Genomic DNA, 16,478 nt, shown 5'->3' with positions numbered 1-16,478 from the left:
GACTGAGTCAAGACGGAGACAAGGGGTCCAAGACGGGGGGTGAGACTGAGTCAAGACAGAGACAAGGGGTCCAAGACCGGGGGGTGAGACGGAGTCAGACAGAGACAAGGGATCCAAGACTGGGGGGGGGGGGGTGAGACCTGAGTCCAAGAGGGAGACAAGGGGGTCCAAGACCGGGGGGGTGAGACTGAGTCAAGACAGAGACAAGGGGGTCCAAGGACCGGGGGGTGAGACTGAGAGACAAGGGGTCCAAGACCGGGAGGGGGTGAGACTGAGTCAAGACGACACCAAGAAGAATGCGAGTTCCAATTCAAGACCATAATTGTAATTTTGTCAATCAGCACCATAATAAAAGTTCTAAATTTCCAGTATCTCTGTGTTCATATTTCAGAACAACATACTGATTCTGTAGACATTCAGAATAGTGAGAAAACGCTGACGGAAAATAGATCCACTCTACAAGTGATTACTAACCCAAACACAGCGGGGAACAATGGGCCGTCTACACCTTCAGAGAAGGGCCTAAGGACTTATAAAATAATGATTAGAATAATAATGTTCATTATATTATTATTTTTAACGACGTTCTGATTTAAATCTCTTCAGTTTTTTGTTGGAATAGATAGTGTTAACGCTGAAGAGAAAAAAGGGAAGCCAGGCTTCTCCCCCCAAAAATAATTAAAAAAAATATAATAATAATGTGTCTTCTCTCTGTTTCAGAATTTTCCTTCAATTCACAAGAGGCTGAATGTATCGATTGCACAGGCGAAAGCCTCCGAGTGAGCGAAACAGCACCCCTCTGTCTCTCTACCTGTAGGCCATCTATCTGATGCTGTCTGGTCCAAACGAGTATCACCTCCCTTGACAACAAAGAAAAATAGTATAACAATTTGCCGATCGGCATTGAGCTAAACTGAGTGAGCTGAACTGTGAATGGTCCTGCCGCACCAAAGAACGTTTCAAGGTGAAACCAGTTTGGATTGACATCACTGGTATCAAATCCCTTTGTGAGCATACGTCATTGACAGAAAAGTTTAATTGTTGCATCTCGTTGTGTTGTTGTCCTCCGGTGGCTAGCTAGTTGGTTAAAATTGTCCCTTTTCTAAAATTAGCCAGGGATGGAGATGGGGATTTGGACTTGTGGTTTTACTTAATTCTCTGTACTGGCCAATGATTATAAAGTCAATTCTGATCCAACCCTTAATTCATACATTGTTGTGCCCCTGGCCTGAGAGGATGGAAGTTCAATATGTAGCTAGATATAGAAGGCTAATGTTAACTAGCTAACATTGCTTTCCTCCATCCATGAATGGAAGTTAGGCTAGCGAGCAAGCATTTTAGCCATGTAGCCTAGGACAACAAACAATTAAAGTGTGTACTGTATGAGAATGGTTTAGTGTACATACAGACAGCACTTGCAGGTTGTGTCCCTGGATGGTCTTGAGCAGGTTGGTGACCCCTCCTCCAGTCCGCCGTTGATGAACACCTCCGTTACTGAAGTGGTACAGGAGGATTGTCCGCAGAGCGTTCACGTCGCCTAATGATGACATCACACAAGAAAAAACGGGAGTTACACAAATATGTATCTCAACAGTGGCTCCCTCTACCACTTACATCTCCTTTTATGAACTGAACTCAAAGAACTGGACAGGTGCCATCACTGAACTCAAAGAACTGGACAGGTGCCATCACTAACTCAAACAACTGGACAGGTGCCATCACTGAACTCAAAGAACTGGACAGGTGCCATCACTGAACTCAAGAACTGGACAGGTGGAGAGCACTGAACTCAAAGAACTGGACAGGTGGAGAGCACTGAATTCTCCAACAGACATCCACTACATTGCTGGGTCCTGTCCAATGTAGTAAAGTGGATGAAGAATTAAAGAAGATTGCTAACAAGATTGAAGGATGGAAAGAGAGACAAGAGTACTAACTAGCCAGCAGGGTGATGTCCTGTTCTGTGAGCCCCTTGAAGGCTTCATCTGTGGGGTACGAACACGGTGTAGGAGCCCTCCTGTTTCAACAGCTCTGTCAGACCTGCAGTCTTCATCAGGTGCAGGAAGATACTACAGACAGATACATAGAGATAGAGAAACCAATCACTCAACCAATCAATCAATCAATCAAATCACTCATTAAATTAATAATCCAATCAATCAAATTAACACATTGGTTTGGATGTCCTTACTTGAAGCGTCCCTCTGCCATGAGAACTTGTAGATGGTGGTCTGAGCTGGTTTGATGAGAGACCTCATCAGGTGAAGGGCTCCGTTGCTGCCCTCTTTACTGCCCCGCACCATGCAGGCATTCTCAATACACACAGCCTAGAGATAGAGATAGAGACACGTACATCAATCAATCAATCAATTCTGACTATCCATCCATCCCTCCATCCATCCCTCCCATCCATCCATCCACCCATCCACCCATCCACCCACCCATCCACCCATCCATCCACCCATCCACCCATCCACCCATCCATCCACCCATCCACCCATCCACCCATCCATCCACCCATCCATCCATCCATCCATCCATCCATCCATCCACCCACCACCCATCCATCCACCCATCCACCCACCCATCCATCCACCCATCCATCCATCCATCCATCCATCCACCACCCACCCACCCATCCATCCATCCATACATCCACCCCATCCACCCACCCATCCACCCACCCACCCACCCATCCACCCACCCACCCACCCACCCACCCACCCACCCATCCACCCACACCATCCACCCATCCATCCACCCATCCATCCACCCATCCATCCACCCATCCATCCATCCATCCATCCACCCATCCATCCACCCACCCATCCACCCACCCATCCACCCATACCACCCATCCACCCATCCACCCATCAGCCATCATCCATCCCCATCCATCCATCCTCATCCATCCATCCACACCCATCCACCCATCCATCCATCCACCCATCCACCCATCCATCCATCCACCCATCCACCCATCCACCCATCCATCCACCCATCCACCCATCCATCCATCCATCCACCCATCCATCCATCCATCCATCCACCCATCCACCCATCCATCCATCCACCCATCCACCCATCCAATGCATTCCAATCGAGAGAGAGGGAGACAGATGTTTTTTCCATGTCATACTTCAACTATTTGCACATTGTTACAACACTGTACATAGCCAATAATATAACATTTAAACTGTCTAAGTTATTTTATATTTACTATTGCGATTCTCTAATACAGGACTAGTAAAGGTCATGTCTTCCTCTAATACAGGACTAGTAAAGGCCCAGTGGTCCTCTAATACAGGACTAGTAAAGGTAATGTCTTCCTCTAATACAGGACTAGTAAAGGCCCAGTGGTCCTCTAATACAGGACTAGTAAAGGCCCAGTGGTCCTCTAATACAGGACTAGTAAAGGCCCAGTGGTCCTCTAATACAGGAATAGTAAAGGTCCTGTCTTCCTCTAATACAGGACTAGTAAAGGTCATGTCTTCCTCTAATACAGGACTAGTAAAGGCCCAGTGGTCCTCTAATACAGGACTAGTAAAGGTCCTGTCTTCCTCTAATACAGGACTAGTAAAGGCCCAGTGGTCCTCTAATACAGGACTAGTAACGGCCCTGTGGTCCTCTAATACAGGACTAGTAAAGGCCCAGTGGTCCTCCAATACAGGACTAGTAACGGCCCTGTCTTCCTCTAATACAGGACTAGTAACGGCCCTGTCTTCCTCTAATACAGGACTAGTAACGGCCCAGTGGTCCTCTAATACAGGACTAGTAAAGGCCCAGTGGTCCTCCAATACAGGACTAGTAACGGCCTAGTGCACTACTTTTATGAGAATAGTTTTTACATTTATATTTTAGAGATTTCTATTTGTATTAATATTGTTTTTTAATTGTGCAGCGGCATCATCAGCACCCCTACTTCCTGAGACTATGGACATCGACTCAGAACATATTTTGTTGTTTCTCGATGAACAATTGTAGTTTTGAGAGTGAAAAACCCCCAAAAAATCTAAAACAGTCAAAATAAATCTGAAAAAACATAATCTTAGGAACATATTAAACATAATTTGGGAAAAAAGTCCTTATTTTATGCGGATGCTATTAAAGTTGTTTTTAGCCATTATTTTATCAGGTATATTGACAGAAAACATTCTCTTGTATGCTAAGGGACGAGGGGAAGAGTTGAAGGGGAGAACAGAAGAGAGGAATTTGAAAGCTACAGAAATACATTTTAGCTAGCAACATGCTTCATTTTTAAAAGTAGCTCTCATGCTAGAAAAGGTTCGAGACCCCTAGTCTACTGAGTGTGCAAGGGAGCCAGTACCCAGGGAGCCAGTACCAGGGAGCCAGTACCAGGGAGCCCGTACCAGGGAGCCAGTGCCAGGGAGCGCCAGGTACGTCAGGGGAGCCAGTACCAGGGAGCCAGTACCAGGGAGCCAGTACCAGGAGCCAGTACCAGGGAGCCAGTGCCAGGAGCCTACCAGGGAGCCAGTACCAGGGAGCCAGTACCAGGGAGCCAGTGCCAGGGAGCCAGTACCAGGGAGCCAGTGCCAGGGAGCCAGTACCAGGGAGCCAGTGCAAGGGAGCCAGTGCAAGGGAGCCAGTGCAAGGGAGCCAGTGCAAGGAGCCAGTGCCAGGGAGCCAGTATATAGAGTCAGTGCATAGAGTCAGTGCCAGGGAGCCAGTATATAGAGTCAGTGCATAGAGTCAGTGCCAGGGAGCCAGTGCAAGGGAGCCAGTGCAAGGGAGCCAGTGCATAGAGCCAGTGCATAGAGTCAGTGCATAGAGTCAGTGCATAGAGCCAGTGCCAGGGAGCCAGTGCCAGGGAGCCAGTGCAAGGGAGCCAGTGCCAGGGAGCCAGTACCAGGGAGCCAGTGCCAGGGAGCCAGTACAAGGGAGTCAGTGCAAGGGAGTCAGTGGAAGGGAGCCAGTGCAAGGGAGCCAGAAGCTCAGACTGCTGAACAGCCAGAAGCTGTTCAGCAGTCTGATGGCTTGGGGGTAGAAGCTGTTCAGCAGTCTGATGGCTTGGGGGTAGAAGCTGATCAGCAGTCCTGATGGCTTGGGGGTAGAAGCTGTTCAGCAGTCTGATGGCTTGGGGGTAGAAGCTGTTCAGGAGCCACGGCAATGCAGTAGCAAAGAGAACAGTCTTATGGCTGGATCTTTGACAATTTTTGGGGCTTTCCTCTGACACCGCCTGGTATAGAGGTCCTGGATGGCAGGGAGTTCGGCCCCAGTGATGTACTTGGTCGGACACACTACCCTCTGTAGCGCCTTGCGGTTGGAGGCCAAGCAATTGCCATACCAGGCTGTGATGCAGCCAGTCAGGATGCTCTCGATGGTGCAGCTGTAGAACATTTTGAAGATCTGATGGCACATGCCAAATCTTTTCAGCCTCCTGAGTGGGAAGAGGCTTTGTCGTGCCCTCTTCACCACTGTGTTGGAATGTTTGGAGCATGATAGGTCCTTGGTGATGTGGACACCGAGGAAATTGAAGCGCTCGACCCGCTCCACTACAGCTCTGTCAGGAGGTCGTTTAGACAGGTTCCCTTGGCATTCTTAGGCACAGGGATATGGTGGTTTGCTTGAAACATGTAGGTATTACAGACATTTACATGACATTTTAGTCATTTAGCAGACGCTCTTATCCAGAGCGACTTACAGTAGTGAATGCATACATTTCATTTCATGCTTTTTTTTTTTGTACTGGCCCCCTTGGGAATCGAACCCACAGCCCTGGCGTTGCACACACCATGATGGCATTGCACACACCATGATGGCGTTGCAAACATCATGCTCTCCCAACTGAGCCACAGGGAAGGGCCCCTGGGACAGAGAGAGGTTGAAAATGTCAGTGAAGACCTTGCCAGCTGGTCAGTGCATTCTGAGTAACCTTCCTGGTAATCTGACTGGCCCTGCGGTCCTTGTGAATGTTGACCTGTTTAAAGGTCTCACCCGCATCAGCTACGGAGAGCATGATCATACAGTCGCCCAGAACAGCTAGTGCTCTCATCTATGGTTCAGTGTTGCTTGTCTTGAAGTGAGCATAGAAGGCATTTAGCTCGTCTGGTTAGCCTCGCGTCACTGGGCAGCCCGCGGCTGTGTTTCCCTTTGTAATCCGTAATAGTCTGCAAGCCCTACCACATCTGACGAGCATCAGAGTCGGTGTAGTAGTATTCGATCAAAGTACTATTTTACAGGTTTTTTTAGCCTGTTTGATGGTTTCGTCGGAGGCCATAGATGGATTTCTTCTGAGCGTCCGGATTAGTGTCCTGCTCCTTGAAAGCGGCAGCTCTAGCCTTTAGCTCAGTGCGGATGTTGCCTGTAATCCATGGCATCTGGTTGGGATATGTACGTACGGTCACTATGGGGATGACGTCGTCGATGCACTTAGTAATGAAGCCGGTGACTGATGTGGTAAACCGCTCAATATTATCGGATGAATCTCAGAACATATTCCAGTCTGTGCTAAACCAGTCCTGTAGTTTAGCATCCGCTTCATTGGACCACTACCGTGTAGAGCGCGTCACTGGTACTTCCTGTTTTGAAATTTTGCTTGTAAGCAGGAACCAGGAGGATAGAGTTATGATCCGAGTTGCCAAATGGAGGGCGAAGAAGAAGCTTTGTATGCGTCTCTGTGTGGAGTAAAGGTGGTGTAGAGGTTTTTATCCCTCTAGTTGCACATGTAACACGCTGGTAGAAATGAGGTCAAACGGTTTTCCTCCTGCCGCTGGGAGCACCCACTCTGGATAAGCATTTTCTTGTTTGCTTATGGCCTTAAACAGCTCGTTGAGTGTCGTCTTAGTGCCAGCATCAGTTTGTGGTGGTAAATAGACAGCTATGAAAACTCTATTGGTAAATAGCATGGTCAACAGCTTATCATGAGGTACTCTACCTCAGGTGAGCAGAACCTCCAGACTTCCTTAATTTTAGAGATTTTGCGCAACAAGCTGTTGTTAATAAAGAGACACTCACTGATCTTACCGGATTGTGCCACACACATACACACAACCCTCCCCCCTTCCACACACACACACACACACACACACACACACACACACACACACACACACACACACACACACAACCCTCCCCCCTTCCACACACACAACCCTCCCTCCCTTACACACACTCCACACACACACACACACACTTTCTCTCACTCACGGTGCGGTAGATGAAGACGCGTAGTCGGTCTCCAGCGATGGTCTCCAGCAGCTGTCCGTTGTAGAGTTCACTCAGTTTGTGTTTTTTGCTTCAGAATGTGGTTCTCCAAGATCACCTTCAACAGGCTCTGGTCTAAAGACATCACCTCATCTGCAACACAAGGGACATGTACAGGAGAGTTAAACCAAATACTAACGTACAGATGCCGTATCTTCATTTGATCCAGTTTCACACAGCAGTAAATAATCCTACAGCAACAGGAAATGTGAATTGTTATAACTAATGGACATTTTTTTTGTAGGGGGTGGATACATTTTTCTTTAGGGCAAATAAAGTATGACATATTTCAGTAGAAATTACAAACTTTAGAAGCCTTTTTAAAACCTTGAATACACTACAAGTTTGCATTTCCTGCTGTGCTGGAAAATTCCTGCAACAACAGGATGATCAAATTAAGATACAGCATCTGTAAGAGTAAACAATCACCAGCCCCCTTTTTCCACTGTGGGCTAAACCTGGTGCTTGTTGGTTCCAGAGTTCCTATAGTCCATTTCCATTGTGTTGTCCTAGGCCATAATAACAGGGTTTATCCAATATCTCTAGTCTAGACCAAGTGCTTAAGTTCCAGGCTGCAGTTCCTGGCTTAGGTTATTGGGCTTTAAGCCCTAGTCGAAAAGGGGTTATTATGTGCCATGTAGGTTGAGGGGAGCCAATAGAACGTACTCGCCAGAGAAAGTTGGTTTGAGGGGAGCCAATAGAAGCACTCGCCAGAGAAAGTTGGGTTGAGGGGAGCCAATAGAGGCACTCGCCAGAGAAAGTTGGGTTGAGGGAGCCAATAGAGGCACTCGCCAGAGAAAGTTGGGTTGAGGGGAGCCAATAGAGGCACTCGCCAGAGAAAGTTGGGTTGAGGGGAGCCAATAGCGTGTACTCACCAGAGAAAGCTGTGTTGAGGGGAGGCCAATAGAACGTGTTCTCACCAGAGAAAGTTGGGGTTGAGGGAGCCAATAGAAGCACTCGCCAGAGAAAGTTGGGTTGAGGGGAGCCAATAGAATGTGTTCTCACCAGAGAAAAGCTGTGTTGAGGGGAGCCAATAGAGTGTACTCTGTCTCTGGCTTCATTGCAGCTGATAGGGCCGAGCTCTGACACCATGTCTCTGAGGTGCTCTGGGATTCACCAACCAGCTCCATCACCTCCTTGGCTTTGAGTGGAAACAACACATAAACATCAGATAACAACAACGACACCACACATCATAATATCTATATACAAGCCCTACAGTGTGCCAAGCATTTTAGCCCAGTCTGAAATGAACCATAAACCCGTTTTCCTAAATCAATCAAATGTCTTTATGAAGCCCTTTTTACATCAAACGATGTCACAAAGTGCTAAACATGTACAGTAGATCTGAAAAACTTCAGATGGTTCTAGAAACTCAATATAGACTACCAGGGAACTGAGTGAAACCATGGTGATCCATTCAGATTCAAGAGAAAGGACTTCTGGTGCAGTCAGAAGAAGACTGGCCACCCCACACCCGGCCTTCTAGGGAGTATTTCCTAGCCACTGTGATTCTGCCTCTACATTTACTTGCTCTGTGGGGTTCTAGGCTGGGTATCTGTAAGTTTGTGTCAACGGATGTCGTGGAAATTCACCGCTAAGGACTCAAAGTCAAAGCAAATGAAGCAAACTTTATTAACACACGCGGAAGACGTTCACAAACTCAAAACAAGCCAGATGAAACTCTGAAATGGGAGGTTCTCTTTCAGGCCATTTAAACTGCTATACAAACAAGTCATATAAAGCACGTTTGCAGTCAACCCACAATACAAATATATTTGATTGATTGATTGATTGAGTTAGGGGTTGGATTTTGGATGGGGAAATGTTGAATCCCTTGCAGTTTCTTACCCTGGGGACGTCTACGTTATGCGAAGGTTATCGTCGTGGGAATAAGACTTACCTGAATCGGGTATGAGGACCCGGTCGATGAGGTGGATGACTCCGTTGGAGGTGACAATGTCTTTCTTCAGGACCATCTTGATACCGTTGACCGTTAGGCTGTCTCCGTCACAGCCGATCTCAACGGTGCTTCCCTCCGCTGTCTCGTGCACGGAGCCTGCCGTGATGGCCTCAGAGCACTGCACACTGTTCAACAGGTGGTAGTTCACCAGGGCTACGGGAGAGAGAGAGGGGGCGAGAGAGAGAGGTAAGGAAGGAGAGAGGGAACACGGAAACGTGTTAGATCACCTATACAGCAGAAGTGAGCACGGAGGTTGACCGTGAAAGGTCATCAGGCTGGGGAACGGGACAGAGAATGATATGGTAAACTTTGATTTATGGAACACAGACACCCCAGGGATGTTGACGACTGGTGTTTTAAATGTGAAACACGTACGCTGCTCTTTATTAAGCTTTACGTATCGGCCTCAAGGCCTTCGTCAGATACGGAAAACAGCCATGATGACTGCTGCAGTTACACTATCAGAGACCATCCATCCATCCATCCTTCGTGTCAAATCAGACTAGGACAGGACAGGATGACAACCTCTGAGGTTTTCTGTGCTGATCTAGGATCACTTTGGCCTTTTTATATCATAATTAAAAATATCATATGGACATATTCTAGATCAGCACTCCTACTCTGAGGATGCTGAGACCAGACTAAGACCAGGACAGTCAGTCTGTTCAGAATGGGCGGTTGGTTGTTCCACAAGGTTCCACAAGGTGACATGTTATTCCTGGCTCTCTCAAAATTAACAACTTCAACCATAAATAGGTAATTGTTTGAGAGAGAGAAGAGAAAGAGAGAGAGAGAGAGAAAAGAGAGAGCGAGAGAGAGAGAGAGAGAGACAGGGTGAGGGAACGAGAAAGGGAGAGAGTGTGAGTGTGGCCAGTCTGGCTCTGAGTCCCATGCTGAATAACCAGCATAAGCCTGTTCCATGCTGTTCCATGCTGGTCTATGCTGGTCAGTGCTGGTCAGTGCGGTCAGTGCTGGTCAGTGCTGGTTGATAATGGTCAAGCTGGATTTTGAAATCCTAATGTGGCTCTTTACCGAAAATGATTGCCCCACCCTGGTCTAGCTGGTTATGGGGGTTGACCACAGGGTTCCTAGCTGGTTATTGGGGTTGACCAGCATAGTCTAGCTGGTATGGGGGTTGACCAGCATGGTCTAGCTGGTTTGGGGGTTGACCAGCTGGTCTAGCTGGTTATGGGGGTTGACCAGCATAGTCTAGCTGGTTATGGGGGTTGACCAGCATGGTCTAAGGCTGGGTTATGGGGGTTGTCCAGCATGGTCTAGCTGGTTACGGGGGTTGAACCAGCATGGTCTAGCTGGTTATGGGGGATGCCCAGCCCTGGTCTAGCTGGTTATGGGGGTTGACCAGCATGGTCTAGCTGGTTATGGGGGTTGACCAGCATGGTCTAGCTGGTTAGTGGGGGTTGTCCAGCATGGTCTAGCTGGTTATGGGGTTGACCAGCATGGTCTAGCTGGTTATTGGGGTTGAACTCTAAAAAATGATTGGTTAAAAACAACTGAATTAGGTTTAAATTGGTAACCCAGCGCTGGTTAAATAGTGGGCAGGACACACGCTGGGTTATTTTGACCCGGCCAGTTGGGTTGTTGGGATTACCCGAACATGGGTTAATTTAACCATCAATTGGGTATTTTTTACTCTCATACTGGGTTGAACTAGCAGCTGGGTCTTTTTCAAATATAATCCTTAGATTATTTTCAGTAGGCATGATTTACCCCGCTATCACCCAGAAGGCGAGGTCATACAGGTGCATCAAAGCTGGGACCGAGAGACTGAAAAACAGCTTCTATCTCAAGGACATCAGACTGTTAAACAGCCATCACTAACATTGAGTGGCTGCTGCCAACATACTGTCTCAAATCTCTAGCCACTTTAATTAATAATTAAAAATTTGATGTAATAAATGTATCACCAGTCACTTTAATCAATGCCACTTTATATAATGTTTACATACACTACATTACTCATCTCATATGTATATACTGCACTCTATACCATCTACTGCATCTTGCCTATGCCGTTCGGCCATCACTCATCCATATATTTATATGTACATATTCGTATTCATTCCTTTACACTTGTGTATAATAAGGTAGTTTGTGGAATTGTTAGATGACTTGTTAGATATTACTGCACGGTCGGAACTAGAAGCACAAGCATTTCACTACACTCACATTAACATCTGCTAACCATGTGTATGGACCAATAACATCTGCTAACCATGTGTATGGACCAATAACATCTGCTAACCATGTGTATGTGACAAATAAAATTTGATTTGATTTATTAGGGGGGCGTGTTTTACAGATAGATCTTATTGGCCACTGTGGTGATGAATCAGAATTAGTTGGGTAACATAGATAATTAAGATGTTTTATTAGTATAATATGCATAGTGAGATACTTGTCATTAGAAAGTGTCCTTTGGACTCTGGTATGTTTCAGTTTGCACGTTTCCCTTAGCTGGGGCTCAGTCACGTGGGGCTCAGAGAGGGGAGAGGTCAAAGTTGTCTTTTACATGTCTCTTTTGCTATGGCAGAATATCAGCAAGAGAGGAGGACAGAATGAAATATTGTCTTCATATGTTGAATTCTCTTTAACTGTTCTTAAACCATGTGAAGGGATGGCGTGATTAATGGGGAACCAATGACTTGTCTCCACAATGTCTGTGAGCAAGTCACTCCCACCTTTTCTTTATTGTGGGGAGGTTTATGGCAGTGTCTGGGTCCATTGTCTCTTAGATCTCACACTTATCCTGTGATAGTATATGGCCTAGAGGCTCACTCCCTGAGGGGTCACTGAGGTGAGCCTGTCCAGGAGTGGGGTCAAGAGGGGGTTTGCTTGAGATGGGAGTATCTAGAGTTAACAATTGATATATGCCATTGGATGAAATGGTGTTTATGTTCTATGAAGTACCAGGGACGAGATTAGAACCTCGTCATTAGGATCAAACTGAACGATAATTTATAGCGAATGCTATCTGGCTGTAGATACTCCTCTCTAAAGTAAACAGTCTTTCTTTGTGAACCGTTCCTAACTATCTGTGGTTTGTCATGTCAAAAGGGGGTGGATCTTGCTATAAAGATCTCAGTAGTCATTGTGTTCAACACTCTCAACGGGTCATTAGAAATGGTGAATCGTTGAAAGTCAACTGCTAATGCAAAGCTCTTATAATTAAAATTGTAGTTTAAGTATAAACTCTGACTGGTGTGTGTGTGAAGTTTGTCTCTCCTCATTTGGTAATACAGAAATTAGCAACCACACCACCCGCGAGAGTATATGTAATTCCTGTTCTTCATGTTAAGTTTACATACTGGCAACTTTAATTTGCTTTAAAAGAATTGATTGTTTGATCAGAACAGATTAACAGGAATATAATTAACTCTCACGGGTGGCTAAAAATAACTCTCTGAAAGTCTCGACCCTACTAAACTAGCCCCCCCAGTCCTCTGATCTGACCCGCTGGTATATATCTCAATAACCCAACCCTGCTCTTTGTAAACACACGAAAAGCCCTGGCCTCGTCATGGCTAAAGTGGTTATTCTTGGAAAAAGCTTTACTTTGAAATAGAGGCTCATCGCTTCCATTTGGAGAGTTACTTGGCAATGGAAAGTGTTTTGGAAACCTCAGAATCTGATCTTCTGATACTATATAGAAATCATAATGTCTTGCCTGGACGTGACTCTGTAGGAGGATTTGAAAAAGTCATTTTTGGGGGGAAAAGAATAACATACTTATAAAACTAATTCTGCTTGTGATATTGATGATTTGAACAATATACATATATATAATATACTATACTACTACTACTACCACTACTACTACTACCACTACTACCACTACCACTACTACTAGTACTACTACTACTACTACTACTACTACTACCACTACTACTACTACTAATACCACTACTACTACTGCTACTACTACTACTACCACTACTACTACTACTACTACTACTACTACCACTACTACCACTACCACTACTACTACTACTACCACTACTACTACTACTACCACTACTACTACTACTACCACTACTACTACTACTACTACTACTACTACCACTACTACTACTACTCTACTACTACTACTACTACTACTACTACTACTACTACTACTACTACTACCACTACTACTACTACTACTACTACTACTACCACTACTACTACTACTACCTACTACTACTACTACTACTACTACTACTACTACTACCACTACCACTACTACTACTACTACTACTACTACTAATACTACCACTACTACCACTACTAACTACCACTACTACCACTACTACTACTACCATACTACTACCACTACTACCCACTACCACTACTACGACTACTACTACCACTACTACTACTACTACTACTACTACTACTACTACTACTAATACTACCACTACTACCTACTACTACTACTACTACTACTACTACTACTACATACTACCTCTACTACTATACTACCTACTACCACTACTACTACTACTACTACTACTACTACTAATACCTACTCCACTACTACTACTAACTACTACTATACTACCACTACTACTACTACTACTACTACTACTACTACTAATACTACCACTACTACCACTACTACTACCTACCACTACTACTACCACTACTACTACTACTACTACTACTCACTACTAATACTACTAACTACTACTAACACCACTACTACTACTACTACTACTACTACTACTACTACTACCACTACTACCTACTACTACTACTACTACTACTACTACCACTACTACTACTACCACTACTACTACTACTACTACCCACTACTACTACTACGAGTACTACTACTACTACTACTACCACATACTACTACTAATACTACCACTACTACTACTACTACTACTACTACTACTACTACTACTACTACTACTACTATTGCTATTACTACTACTACTACTACTACTATTACTACTACACCTATTACTACTACTATTACTACTACTAATATAATAATTTGAACAATATACATGTGTGTTAAACAGACTTATTTAGGAAAAGTAAAGGACGGAGGGGATATGACTTTAGAAATGGCAGAGATATTTCAATTTGAAATGCATTGAGTGTCTAAATGACTGTCTTTCTAGTGGTAAAGAAAACTACCCATCTAAGTTACCCAATGGCTGCAACCCAGCAGCAGGGTCAACCAAATAACCCAGCAGCAGGGTCAACCAAACAACCCAGCAGCAGGGTCAACCAACAACCCAGCAGCAGGGTCACCAAACACCCAGCAGGGTCAACCAAACAACCCAGCAGCAGGGTCAACCAACAACCCAGCAGTAGGGTCAACCAAACACCCAGCAGCAGGGTCAACCAAACAACCCAGCAGCAGGGTCAACCAAACAACCCAGCAGCAGGGTCAACCAAACAACCCAGCAACAGGGTCAACCAAACAACCCAGCAGTTTTAAGAGTGTACCTCTGATAATCAGATTAGCATGGGACCGTGGCCTAATGACTCATGCCCTATAAGGGCCCTAGAGTTGTTTGTTGTCTGGGGAGCATGTGTGTGAATTTGTGTGTGTGTGTCCCTGTGGTGTTATCACACAAACCCAAACCAGACTGCCTCAACCCTATGGTGGCCTGTCTACCTGGAGGGCTGATTCCATTCCAATCAACCCTATGGTGGCCTGTCTACCTCGAGGGCTGATTCCATTCCAATCAACCCTATGATGGCCTGTCTACCTCGAGGGCTGATTCCATTCCAATCAACCCTATGGTGGCCTGTCTACCTCGAGGGCTGTTTTCATTCCAATCAACCCTATGGTGGCCTGTTAACCTCGAGGGCTGATTCCATTCCAATCAACCCTATGGTGGCCTGTTTACCTCGAGGGCTGATTCCATTCCAATCAACCCTATGGTGGCCTGTCTACCTCGAGGGCTGATTCCATTCCAATCAACCCTATGGTGGCCTGTCCTACCTGGAGGGCTGATTCCATTCCAATCCAGAAAAGCAGTTACTACCCATATCCCTTCCCCCCACTGATAATCCCCCCACCATGGCCCTTACAGGAAGAAAAAAAAACACATGTGATTTCACATTAAATTTCACATGACATGATGTGAAAACGTGTTTTTAGGAACTCTTCACGTGTATTTTCATGTTATCACATTAACTTCACGTAAAAAAAAACTTGTGTTCACAAGGGAGGCCCTGGCGTCCTGTTGTTTGTTGGGCTGCTGCGATCTGGTGCGGATAAGCTCAGTCCCCTCACGGAAGCAAGGAAGGAACAGTGTGTGTGTGTGTGTGTGTGTGTGTGTGTGTGTGTGTGTGTGTGTGTGTGTGTGTGTGTGTGTGTGTGTGTGTGTGTGTGTGTGTGTGTGGTGTGTGTCTGTTACGATCCATCAATCTGCTTCAAAGCCGCTGCACGCTAACCGTTAGTGCTGGCTAGCCGGATACTCTGAATAATACGGATTTGAGACAAGCATTTCCTGCTTTTCATGTGTGTGTGACCGGGAGAGCATGTGTGTTCCTGTGTGTGTCTGTGGGAATGAGGTGTGAGATGTGTCTGTGGGGATGAGGTGTGTCTGTGAGGATGAGGTGTGTCTTTGGGGATGAGATGTGTCTGTGGGGATGAGGTGTGTCTGTGGGGATGAGGTGTGTCTGTGGGGATGAGGTGTGTCTGTGGGGATGAGGTGTGTCTGTGGGGATGAGGTGTGAGGTGTGTCTGTGGGATGAGGTGTGTCTGTGGAGATGAGGTATGTATGTGGGGATGAGGTATGAGGTGTGTCTGTGGGGATGAGGTGTGTCTGTGGGGATGAGGTGTGTCTGTGGGGATGAGGTGTGTCTGTGGGGATGAGGTGTGTCTGTGGGGATGAGGTGTGTGTGTGTGGGGATGAGGTATGTCTGTGGGGATGAGGTGTGTCTGTGGAGATGAGGTGTGAGGTGTGTCTGTGGGGATGAGGTGTGTCTGTGGGGATGAGGTGTGTCTGTGGGAATGAGGTGTGTCTGTGGGAATGAGGTGTGTCTGTGGGAATGAGGTGTGTCTGTGGAGATGAGGTGTGAGGTGTGTCTGTGGGGATGAGGTGTGTCTGTGGGGATGAGGTGTGTCTGTGGGGATGAGGTGTGTCTTTGGGGATGAGATGTGTCTGTGGGGATGAGGTGTGTCTGTGGGGATGAGGTGTGTCTGTGGGGATGAGGTGTGTCTGTGGGGATGAGGTGTGTCTGTGGGGATGAGGTGTGAGGTGTGTCTGTGGGATGAGGTGTGTCTGTGGAGATGAGGTATGTATGTGGGGATGAGGTGTGTCTG

The 16,478-nt window shown here is 46.1% G+C and overlaps 1 pseudogene; it reads right to left on the bottom strand.

Moving 5' to 3' along the window:
- Positions 1-16,478, bottom strand: part of LOC115187506 (periostin-like) — a 51,432-nt pseudogene that overhangs the window by 24,845 nt on the left and 10,109 nt on the right.

The sequence above is a fragment of the Salmo trutta genome, unplaced genomic scaffold, assembly GCF_901001165.1.
Source record: "Salmo trutta unplaced genomic scaffold, fSalTru1.1, whole genome shotgun sequence".
NCBI lineage: Eukaryota > Metazoa > Chordata > Actinopteri > Salmoniformes > Salmonidae > Salmo > Salmo trutta.
This window is presented reverse-complemented; position numbering and strand designations above follow the sequence as displayed.